Source organism: Hemicordylus capensis, chromosome 6 (assembly GCF_027244095.1).
Source record: "Hemicordylus capensis ecotype Gifberg chromosome 6, rHemCap1.1.pri, whole genome shotgun sequence".
Classification (NCBI taxonomy): domain Eukaryota; kingdom Metazoa; phylum Chordata; class Lepidosauria; order Squamata; family Cordylidae; genus Hemicordylus; species Hemicordylus capensis.
In genome coordinates this window covers 42,745,222-42,758,164 of record NC_069662.1, presented here as the reverse complement: position 1 = coordinate 42,758,164, position 12,943 = coordinate 42,745,222, and the positions used below count along the sequence as shown (strand labels likewise).

The window sequence follows — 12,943 nt, the reverse complement described above, 5'->3', positions numbered from 1 at the left end:
CCCCCCACCCCAGCATTCTACCTCATTAAGGATCTTATCTTTTAGAAACATTGGAGAGCCAACTGGTATCCTTTAACTTTTTTTGGCCCCTTTGCTTAAGTTTCTTACATGTCTGGCAGCCTGTCTCGTCTTTATAGCTAGACATGGCAGTATGGCATGTCTTGAACCATGCAGACAGTTCCTGCTTCAATCCCTGGCATCTCCAGATAGGGCTGGGAAAATGTCAGAACTGGGCCATGGACAGCCACCACCAGATAGTACAAAGTCTAAAGTTAGGACTGGGTGGACAAGCAGATTATCTGTGAACCAGAATCAGGAAAGGGGGCAAGAGCTGCAGCCAAAGCCAGGTGTTGAAGCCAAACAGAGACCAGAAACCAGAATCAGAAAGTTAGTTGAGAGTTGCAGCCAAAGCCAGAGCTTGAAGCCAAACAGACAAAAAGGGATTGCCTGCACCAGGATACTGAGACTATCATGGTCCAGACAAACAACAAGTGACAGCCAAGACTCAAATTCTGAGCATGAAGAGCCAGGCAAATCCCAAGCACCAATTTAAGGACCCAGACCCTGGTAGAGAGAATGATTTAGGCAATGAAGAGCCCCCAGAAATGGTCCCTCTTGAGTGTCCTCGTATTGTTTCTACGATCTCAGTGTCCCTGATTATTATAGTGCTTGTCTCCCCTTCTTGCTGCCACACCTATTGACTCTTCCTGCTTGTGCAGAGGAATAAATTAGGAACTCTGGGACTTGTAGTTCTTGAAACACCACATCACATAGAGTGACACACATCTCTCTCAAGCTACAAGTCCTAGAGTGTGCTGTACAAGATCTCTTGCTTTCTCTGTCCAGAAGGTTCTGCACCAACAGCTCACTCTTTGGAATGTTGCTTGCTCTATTCTAATATAGCTTCTAATTGGTTTCAGCAAAAAAAATTAAAAAAAAAATTAAGGACTTAGGTGAGCCCTTCTTGGGAATGAGGATTATTAGGATCATGTTCCCACATTTGTATCTTATCAACCCATGTAACAATGTTAGACTTGTAAGGGTGCAGGCTTGGGGCCTTCTTGGCTGTAGCACCTGCCCTCTGTACATTTCTCCCCAGAAAAACCCTTCTAAATCTTTTTGCAAGTATTTGAGTTTGAGAGTTTTTCGGGAGCCAAAAAGCCAGGTTGAAAAATGAAAATATAAATAAGTGGACACAGAGCAACTTCCAAAGTGGTTCATACCCATTTATTTTTAACCCAGCTTTAGGGCTGCAAGTAGATTTTTGTACTCTTCTGTTGTGATTAATTTTCTTTCTGTTTGGTTTATTAGGTTTCATTGTTTTGCTTTGTTCCATTTTTTTTAAAGGATCTTTTCCTTTTGAGAGATGGCTTCAGAACATTTTCTTTGAAAGATGGCTTCATATTATTTAAAATGTACTAGTACACATTTCTCAAAACTGCTAAATCCAACTATAATTGATAATCTTGGGAGTAAGACTGAATTATATAAGCTTGAATTTTTACATTGTAGAAAGGAAATTGGGATGTCAGTTGACTGTTTTTCCAGCTTTTTAAATTTTTTCTTGGGCAGATGGGTGACAGAGGTTAATCTCAGACCATTTGGGGTCACTGTTGGGCTCCACCCTTTTTTCAATGAGCTCTACCTTGGAACCAAACATTTGCTCATTTTTCAAGAGTTAGTATCAGTCTAACTCAGGTATTTGGGTTCATCCAGCCTGGCAATCCTAACAGGAAGAATTGTACAGAGTTTTGATAATAAGGGCTAGAAGTTTTGAGCTGGTGCAGAGTAACTGGGTCTAGGAGAAAGTATAGTGACCCACAGTCAGAGTGACATGATCACAGGGGCTTTTAGAACTGTCCTCTGACCATATGGCATTTTTGCCACTCTGGGTCCTGATGTGGGAGACCCTTACTACTAACAGAAGAACAAAAGCCACATGATATCTCAAAGATTTATTCAATAATTAAGTATCCTACACATTTCAAGAGTAGTTCTTTGGCAGATACAGAAAACTATGAAATGATATAATATGTTCCTGGTTAAATCACTGTATTAAACCAACATCCCTCAGATTTTATTACTCCATACAAAACATAAAAACAACATAATTATTTATAAAAAGTGCAAAATATAATTAAAATACAACACTAAAAGGATCACTTGTAACTCTATGTGCTTTGTAAAGGATAGTTTCTTGCTGTTGTCTGTAACTTCTGTATGAATAATGGATTATTAATTCAATATAGTGATTATTATTTATTATTTACTGTTATTAAAATTTAGCAGTATGTCAGCCAAGAGAACTGGATCTAAACAACTTGTCATATGTATATTGTTTTCATCCACAATTAACTCTACAACCTTCCCTTCAACACAATTCTTTGCCATTTCAAATCCTCCATAAAGTTCCAATTAAAAAGCAATGGATTTTTAAAATGAGCCTCTAAATATAATGACCTAAAGAACAATGTATCATATCCATTTATATATTATTTTGCTCCCTGCCAAAAAGCTCTGCTCAAATGGCCGCTTCAAAGGGCCAAACATCAAGCCTGTTAGTAGAGCTAACAAGCTTATTTTTAACTGAGTAATAGCAGCTGGAACAGACCCCCTTGTGAATCAAGATGGGGGCAGAAGGAGTAGGGGTACATATTAATCCTACCCAATCGAGTGTGCTATTCAACAAGGAAAATGCTCCTATGACTGAAAAAATGTATATGCTTCCCTTGGTACCTGCAGGTTTTGCTCTTCTAGTATATGCAGCAGAGATTGCTCTTCTGTTCCCCCCACCCTTTGTGTTTGTACACAAGCTTTCTTTCCTAGTAGCATTCCCAGCCAGCATAATTTTCTTTCTCCGCCACTGTCTTCCTCATTCCTCTTTCCAGCATCCCTCCTGTGTCTCATTTCCCCTTTGCTCCTGGCCTCCATGTATTAGCCCTCCCTCTCTGCTGACCCATCTGCTTCCTTCAGCTGCTCTGTACCTTCACTGCACAGCAGGGTTTTAATATGCAAATCTGCATTTAAGCACCTTTAACTGAGTGTGTGTTGGTGCTTGTGTCTCATTATGAGCAATGGGCACAGCCTGTGATGGGCAGTGCCAGGCTATTTCATTGCTCTTAGCCCTTTAAAACATCAGAGGCTGCCTTAGGAAACATAGGAAACTGCCATATACTGAGTCAGACCATTGGTCTATCTAGCTCAGTATTATATACATAGCTCAGCCCTATATTGAGTCAGATCATTAGTCCATCTAGCTCAGTTGTCTGCTCTGACTGGAAAGCAGCTCTCCCGAGTTTCAGGCAGGAATCTTTCCAAGCTCCACCTGGGGCATTTACGCACAGCAGGTTTTACTGCGAGTTTACAGGGAGGCTTTACTGTGAACTCGAAGTTGTCCCAAAAACCCAACACAAATAGTGGATTTTTTTACTCCGGATATAAGTTGGGTTACACTCTAATGTACAGTGAAAAACCTAAATTGTGTGTGAACTGCTCCCTGATAACTTGCAGGGACTTCAGGGTCAATCTAGCCAATATGTAAACACACACTCTCAGGGGCGTAGCAAGGTTGGAGTGGGCCCAGAGACAAGATTTTAAAATCCCCCCCCATCACTGAAGCTCAGCTCATGAAGTAAAGAAATCTTCAATGAGGCTGAATAGTGTTAACAAAAAACATAGTTAGGTTTATATATACACCTACATATGGCATATAGGACATCATCCTAAATTATTTTTAAAAGGTTTTGTAAATTGTGGACAATGCAAGTCATTTAATGGTACTAGAGAAAGACATGCAGTTCTGGTAGCTCCAGGTCTTAACATCCACATCAATTTCAGAGGATAAATACAACTGAAGGAAGCTCGGGCAGGTGCACGGCTGCAGGAGTCAGTCATGTGACTTGCCTCTGGGGAGCCCCCCCAAGGCAGTGGGCCCCCAGACAACTGTCTCCCCTTGCCCTATTATAGTTACGCCCCTGCACCCCCTCCATTCTGGAGGAGATGTGAGTTAAAGGGCTTCAAAAGCCCCGTGTGAAAAGCTTCCAGGAGAAGCCAGGGACTGAACCTGGGACCTTCTGCACAGAAAGCAAATGCTGTACCACTGAGCTGTGGCTAGCCTCGTCTCCAGAGACCGAGATCCTACAAATCTAGTGCCATCTGATGGAAATCACTAGAGTCACTGAGACTACTTGGCTTAGAGCTGTGTAGTTCCCAGACTGGTGCAAGAAAGCAGAGGTGAAGTAAAAATTCTCCACTTTTTAAAAAACTAGAGTGAATTCAACTGAACTGCAATGTTTGTATCAGGATGCATTGTACAAACCAGTCTTGTTTTGACTGAGGGGGCTTTCCAAACATAGAGGGGGAAAGCATTTTTGATTCTGAGGAAGGACCTGTTCTAATGTTTTTGGTGCCTGAGCCCTGAGGCAAATTTAAAAAAAAAAAAAAAAATCTTCCTCTACCACCATCTCATTTCACTAACAGGCAATCCAGGAGGATGTACTTCTACGCAAGCATTGTTGAAATGAATAGGAAATGTGCAGCAGCAGCAGCCCTGCAACATGGAAATAAATATAGACTTTCAGCATGACGTGCAAAACTTCGGTGATGTCAAGTTTTTCCTCAGGGCTGTGTGTATTTCATGAAAGCACAAGATTTTTTTTTTTTAAACTGAGCATGGCATTCATCTCAGCTTTCATTTGCACAAGATGGCTTCTAGCTCTTGTGATTGAACATCTAGGTTTCAAAGTATGAGCGATTCTTAGAGCTGGGTGGGTAGGAAGCCATGCAGGATTGGGGCTGTAACTCAGTGGAAGAGTATCTGTTTTGCATGCAGAAGGTCGCAGAATCAACCTCTGGCATCTCCAGGTAGGGCTGAGGGAGACCTATACCTTATACCTTGGAGAACTGCTGCCAGTCACTGCAGAGAATACTGAGCTAAGTGGATCAATGGTGTGAATCAATATAAAACATCTTCTATTGTTCCTGAAGTCAGGGGTGGGGCTTCTTTGCCCTTCCCAATGAGAACAGATTAAATTATGTGAAAGAAGCATTTGTGTTATTTGCATAATTTACCTAGAGCACAGAATTCAGCTGGTCGTTTTCTAGATTACAAGCTTTGTGCCGGTAGAAGTGTTGCAAGGTGTGATGGAATGGTGCAACGGTTTCAAACCGCAAGTAAAGGATTGTTCAATGCTTCGTGATAGGCTGGTGGCCGTTCATATTGCTGTCCATTGCAATGTGGTTTCCAGGCAGGGGGTGTCCATATTCTCCTTGAACCGTGTTATCTGCCTCCTTCTCCTGCCCCATTTTGGGCCAATGGGGTCATAGAGGAGACAGGGGGATGGATGTGGTGTCTTTAAAAAAAAAAAACTTGTCTCCCTTGCACAAAGCTGTCAGGGAAAGTGCTGTTCAAAAACAAAATTTTAATTGCAGCATTGCACCCTTGCGCAAGCACTACAGCAACAAAACAAAACAAAATACACCAAACAAACAAAAACCAATGGCATGGAAAATGCAACTCTAAAATGAGATTTTACTTGCAGCATTGCACCCTTGCATAAGCGCTACAGCAAAAACAAAAAAACCAATGGGGGGGAGAACACCACCCCAAGCGTTGCACTCTTGCACACATGATCCAGCCAAACAAACAAACCAAAACGGTGGAGAGGGCCCCTAGATAAACATTAGGGGAGTTGGGGATCAGGTAGATTTTGAACAAGAGGGTCATGGCAGGGGAGTCAAAGCAGCTGTCCTCCTTGCTTTGCCCTCCGAAAAGTGGTGAGCTTATCAAGCACGGGCAGAGCCTCTTGGTTCTTAAGGCTCTACCCGCCCACCTGCTGCTCCCCCTTCACACAGTGTAATAATAATAATAATAATAATAATAAATGAATAAAAGATAAAATAAAAAGAGACAAATAAATCAAAGTGGGAGGGATGATATGGACAGATCCCCCCCCGAATCACCCACACTACACCACTTACACTGGGGCAACACCATTTCAACACTCCTACAATGGAAAAATACTGCTACTTTCCTGCAATGCAAGTGCAATGTTGTAGTGCTGCAACACAGCAATAAAATCCACAATAGGGCATCAGAAATGTGGACGGCACCTCACTGCAAGTGATGTCGGATAGCTGGCAGTATGGAAACACATTTAGTGGGCACGTTGCTAAACTGTTGCAGCATGTAATGCAGAAAGCACCCTGGTTTACTGCACAGAATGTGATTTAGTGCTGCCAAGGTACACACAGCATTGGCTTTGTTCAGAAAATGGCTTATAGTTCAGGTTTGGCTGTAGCGATGTGCATGAGTCAAAACTAATTATTGACAGGAAGTTTCACAGTTCAGAATGGCAGACATCAGCTGCTGAATCAAATGTTTGTGATTGTATCTTATATTTGGTTCATGCTAGCAAAGAGCAAATCTCAAATCACTACAGAGAACAACGGTATTTGTACAAAACATTAATTAGGTTAAAAGGTCTAGAATGTATCTTCAGCTATTAACTTGCTTAAATGAACTTTAAATAGCAAGTGTTCTACTAGCAATGTCCTTTATGTCAACCCAAGGCTAGGCAGGGGTTCAGTATTAAATATAGAAAATGATGCACTCAACAAAATCACGGCAAGCCAGAGGCATAAGGGTACAGTGGGGAGGAAGGGAGCCTACTGCTAGAGCCAAGCTGAGTGGCCCTACACAAACCTAGTTCTGGATGTGCCCTGCAGTCAGTGCGGGAGCAGTGATCTGTTGACCAGACAAGGGCTAAAGGCCAGGCTCCAAGTACTTACACCACATCAAGCTAAACCAGAGGCTTCAGACTTGCCCGCCAGACCTAGGAGCCAATGGAACATGTGCCTGTTTTCATTCATTTCAGCGAGGCTTGTGCAGAGAACATAAGATGACCCTGCTAGACTGGATCAAAAATCTATGTAGTCCAGCATCCTGTTCTCAACAGTTGCCAGTTAGATGCCTTGGGAAGCCCGCAAGCAGGCCACGAAGCAGGGCTCCACAAATTTAGGATTAGTTCTCTAGCCAGCCATTAATTTATGCTGTCCACCAACCCCCTCTCTTCCCCCAAATCCTTGCTGGCACACAGACGGAGGACTTAGGAGAGAAGTGGGTCTTCTCTCATTCACACTGAGATATCAAAAGGGTAAGAAACAGAGGAAGCCCTCTCCTACTGCCCCCAAGGGATTCCTGCTGTTTGTTATCGTCTTAAAAATGGCATTGAGATGAGAGCTCTGGGGAGGAGATCTGTATAGTGCTGGGTGTCCTGCTTGCCAAAGGGCAAGTGGATTTGTGGATGCCTGGCATGAAGGCAACAGCATCTCCCCTGTTTGCTCCCAGGTCCTGGTATTCAGAGGTATGCTGGTCCTGAAGATGGGGATTCCATTTGGTGATCATGGTTCGAACTGATCTACTCTAATCCTTATAAAAGGTAACCTGAGCTAGTGATCATCATTCTCTCCCATAGCAGTGAGTTCTGTAAGTAAATGATGCACATAAGAGCTTTTTGGTGGATTATGCCCATTGGTCAGATCTGAGTGCTGCCCTTAAGGGCACCCAAACTCTAGCACTTGAGGTAGCCAGTGCACCTTGCCCTGTGGTAGGTCCACCTTTGCTTGCAGCATCTGACATGATGCAACACAGCAAGTTACTTTCTGCATCATTTTTTCTTTTGGCAGAATGAGGCTTTTATTTTTATTTTTATTTTTTTAAGGAAACACGGTCCAGCCTTGTTAATTAACGGCTCACATCTATCTTTAACCCTTATTTCCGTTCCATCCTTCTTTTCTCATGCTGGGTAAATACCAGTGGCTCACGCTGTTCCTTGTGTGTGTGTAATTAAATCATTTCTTATGAACCATGGGAGCTCTTTAAATATCCTCTTCCCTGGAGCCCAGGCACTTCTGCTTTAGCAATCTGTGTGAGGGTCTGAGTTTTTATCCCTCCTATTCTCCGTCCCTGACCACATCTCATTTCCTTCTCACACTGTCTACCCCACACATGCTCAGCTGCTCTTACTCTTAGTCCTTTTTGCCTCTTCCTCCCACTTCCGTCTTTGTGCCTTCTGCCTTCTGCTGCTTATGCAGGGAACAGCCTCCCACATCATGTTCCTCAAGTCACTTCAAATCAGAGATGAGCAAAATCACTTGGTTGCTCTCCCAAACGGTTTGACAGAACGGCTTCATTCAGGGGTGACTCTAGAACAGCTAGTTTGGGGGAGTGAAGGGATGGCAAAGAACATTATTAGGATTTTGCTATACAATAAATACTTACAGAGATAAGGTAATTAACATTAGTTTATTTTACCTTATTAATGAAACAGAATGTTGTGACAAGAAGCAAGTCTGTCTACAACTTTCTTCAGATCAAGGGACTGACAACTTTTCCAATACCCATGATAACCAAGTCTTTAAGCAGGTCATTTGTCACATGGCTCCTTAGGTAATTTTTCACTTGTTGAAGGCATGACAATGTTCTTTCATACAGTCATCCCTTGCTAACCATGGCTTTACAAACCATGGTTACGAAATTGTGACAGGTCTTGCTAACTGCCACCTGAGTATCCGCATTTGGTGAGGGGGTTTTTGGAGGTGATTTTGGAGGGGTTTCAGAAATTTTGGGGGGGTTCAGAGGTTTGACCTGCTCATTCCGCTTGGTGTCTCTTGCTAACCCTTGCTGAACTTGCTGTCCCTTGCCAATTTAAAATGCCTTTGAGTGATTCGGGGAGGTTCAAAAAATTTCCAAAGGTTCGATCTGCTCATTCTTCTTGGTAGCTGTTGGTGATACTACAGGATTTTTTTGGTGATTTTTAGCAAAAAAAATTATCCCCCCCCTTTATTTTAAGGTCTTTTTGTGGTTGTGGTTCCCCTCACCCCTTGTTTCCAATAGACTTTAATGCCTCACCAACCACAAATTTGCCAACGGCAAGGTTTTGCCTGAATGGAACCCTAGCGGTTGGCGAGGAATGACAGTATTCACACCAATCACACATAGTTTGTATCCAAGACCTTGCGGCAGGAAAGACTGGGGTGGGGAGAGATGTAGGTACCAGACCAGTTGAAATCTGTAGGGGAGCTTACCCTGCCCCCCCTGCCCCTGCACACATGGTATAATCCACCCCAGTTCCTGGCCAGGAAGGAAGCATAGGGGTTGGGCTGGCTCCCAGGAGGCTGGAGGAGTCTCCTACTTACCAGGCTGCACTGGCTCCTGCTGCTTGTTCTGGGGTAGAAGAGTGAACAATTGAGGCATCTTTAAACAATGGAGGCTTTTTAAAATAATGAATTCAAGCTATAGGACCATAGTATACTATACAGGTGAAACTCGGAAAATTAGAATATCGTGCAAAAGTCCATTAATTTCAGTAATGCAAATTAAAAGGTGAAACTGATATATGAGACAGACGCATTACATGCAAAGCGAGATAAGTCAAGCCTTAATTTGTTATAATTGTGATGATCATGGCGTACAGCTCATGAAAACCCCAAATCCACAATCCCAGAAAATTAGAATCTTACATGGAACCAAGAAGACAAGGATTGTAGAATAGAACAATATTGGACCTCTGAAAAGTATACAGTGTACTGTGCTTGATTGGCCAGCAAACTCGCCTGACCTGACCCCATAGAGAATCTATGGGGCATTGCCAAGAGAAGGATGAGAGACATGAGACCAAACAATGCAGAAGAGCTGAAGGCCGCTAATGAAGCATCCTGGTCTTCCATAACACCTCATCAGTGCCACAGGCTGATAGCATCCATGCCACGCCGCATTGAGGCAGTAATTGCTGCAAAAGGGGCCCAAACCAAGTACTGAATACATATGCATGCTTATACTTTTCAGAGGTCCGATATTGTTCTATTCTACAATCCTTGTCTTCTTGGTTCCATGTAAGATTCTAATTTTCTGGGATTGTGGATTTGGGGTTCTCATGAGCTATACGCCATGATCATCACAATTATAACAAATTAAGGCTTGACTTATCTCGCTTTGCATGTAATGCGTCTGTCTCATATATTAGTTTCAACTTTTAATTTGCATTACTGAAATTAATGGACTTTTGCACGATATTCTAATTTTCCGAGTTTCACCTGTAACTGTATTGTCTGAAACTTGGAGGAGGAAATATTTGTGGCGGGGAGCGGAGCACCCACTACCTTTTGTTTTATTCCTTGGAGTCATCCATGGCTTCATCCCTCTCCACCCCAAATTCCAAAGTGGACTGTGGAGTTAATAAAGGATTCCATCTACTGAGAGGCTTAGTGTGGCACCTTTGTGCATGCCCCGAGGTCTCCAATGAGGCAAGGGGGCACTGCTGTGTCACCATCCACTCCTGTCATTGCAGACCTTGGAGCATGAGGGTTGGGCGCCTACCATGGTCTAAGGATAATCCGGGCTGTATTTGCCCCCTGTCTGACATGCACAGAGGACTCTGCTGCAGCACGTTTCACCAACAACAGCACCCTCTCTCTGTAGCAGAGGCCCCAGCAAACAGGAGACTGCTATGTTGTGGGCCTGAGGCAGCCCTGCCTTGAACAGTCTCTGGAATGTGACTAGATTTGCCACAGTTCAGCAGGTTCTGGGTCCATTACATAAATTGTGTCCTAATCGGAACCCAGAATTCCAGCCAAGATTCTGGTTAATGCAAAACTCTGCCCCATTCCTCTTTCAAATTCCTCCTTGAGACTCCCTTCATCAAAGCCTTACCTCAGAACTGAAATCAATTAAAAATAAAGATGAGCCCTGTAAGCATGTACAGAGAGCTCTTCCTTTACCACATAAAGTCCATCTTGTACATCTGGGATTCGGTGGAAGGGCTTCCAGGTCAAAGGGCACATCTCCCATTAGTGCTTGTCCCTAGCACATCTTGTATTAGAAAATAACCGGGATGGATAAAGCATCAATGTGTACTTCTCTTCTAAGATTAGTCCATACTACCAATACCATTTTGTCTGGTCTTCTCTTATTAGCCCTATTTAGACATGATGATGTACGTGTGCACAGGTGTCTGTGCACATGTATGTGTTTGTATGAATGACTGTACATGCATTCATTTCAAAACTGAATCTGGATACAGGCTTCTTCAAATGCAGGGTAAAGATAGGAAGTGTATTACTCTACATGTGTTGAACATGCATACTGATCTGTACATGCTTGCACTGTACACACATTGTACATGTGTTGAATATAATGTATGGCTAGGGCTTAGATATATGTGAAAACTATCCCTTTATTTCTGTAGATAATTCTGATATTAACTCACAAAAGTGGATTTGTCCTTTTCGCAGTTCAGATCTCAATCCTTGGGTATTTCCATATTGTAGCCCTTTAGCACTGCTTAGGTATTGAAGGTAAAGGTAAAGTTTTCTGTCAAGTCGGTGTTGACGCCTGGCGACCATAGAGCCCTGTGGTTTTCTTTGGTAGAATACAGGAGGGGTTTACCATTGCCTCCACCCACACAGTATGAGATGTTGCCTTTCAGCATCTTCCTTTATTGCTGCTGCCTGATATAGTACCAGTGGGGATTCAAACCGCTAGTCAAGTCATTCCCCACTGAGCCATTAGGTGGCTTTGCTTAGGTATTGCTTTTCCACAATTAGTTAGAAATGGAATTAAAATGGTAGTTCCACCAGAAACTGAATATAACTTTTTCTTAACCTGCGATGCCCTTCCCCGTGGCCAAGTTATTTCTATAATGTTTACTCAGAAGTAAATTCCATTCAGCAAAGGTCCTTTCCAATGCTAACTGAAACCTCCTTTCAGGATCACATCGTCTCATTGCTTCCCTATTCAGTGCATGAATTAATGCTGAAAGATTTGCCCTTTGAATTGCCCTAATAACTGTTGCAGACTGTCTGAATCGCCCTAACATCTGTTGTTGTGTTTTTCAGTAAAGGAAGGCTTTAATGACTTATTTCTGAACTAACTGAACTACTTATTTCCTCTCATTATTTTTGCTTTTGTGTTATTTTAAATGGCAAAATAGTCCTATTCTGCAGTAAAAAAGAGGTTATGAGTAATTAAAGCTGTCACCATGCATGGGTAGCTCCAGGAGGGCAGGGGGGACAATTCCTCCCCCAGACAAGTAGCTTGCCCCCCCCACCTGACCCCCATTCTGTTTCATAAATGTAATATGTGGGACCCAGCTCTCCCACTCATAAATGTACGTTGCCCCTTCTGTGTCCCCCTCCCCACAATTTTATTCCTGGTGCTGCCACTGTCTGCATGAGAAAATAAACAAGTATAAGGGAAGGTCAGAGAAGCTATTCAAGGGGCAAATCAAAGGCTATCCATCACCCTCCTGCAAAGTGGCTGAACCTGCAAGGAAAGTGTCTAGTTTTAAAGGCACCGGAGGTGCCCTGAAAAGCTTTAGTAGTGCTTTGTCCACATTGGACAGGGCTGGCCTCTGCTCTTTCTACTCCACCCTCTTTTTTTAAAAGTCAGTTCTTCTGAGCTCCTCAAATAATGTGGGAGAACAATAGTTTGCTGATGATATCCTGTAGATGCCCTATAAAAAGTTAGTCAATGAAGAGTAGCAATTCCAGTGTAAACATCTAGTGTGGAAGCACTCTTTTGTGGTCCATCACATGAGTGTTATTATCCAGCCATTCTTCTGAATGTTTTCCACTCAGAAGAACAGACAGCAGTGAAATGCAGAACACTTGTGCTGTCAGTTTAATTGCTCAGCAACTTGCACATCTGGTCATAGCTTTTTTTTTTAATCCCTCAGGGATCTGACAATATCCTTAAACCCACTGACTACTGAAGGCACTTCTTGGAAACAGAAAATATGTGGTTTTCGGAGCAGAAAATCATGGCTATTCATGGCCTCCCTCCTCCCCTGCCAACACAGCCTTCCCTGCCCCAAGCTACACTGTGTGCCACTCAATGAAATCAACAAGACACAAGTGATTGGAAGCAATTGATTCCTCCTCTCCC

The 12,943-nt window shown here is 43.0% G+C and overlaps 1 protein-coding gene across 2 annotated transcripts in view; it reads left to right on the top strand.

Moving 5' to 3' along the window:
- GPR179 (G protein-coupled receptor 179) overlaps positions 1-12,943 on the top strand; it is an 80,620-nt gene that overhangs the window by 30,841 nt on the left and 36,836 nt on the right. The gene's annotated exons all lie outside the window — the stretch shown is intronic.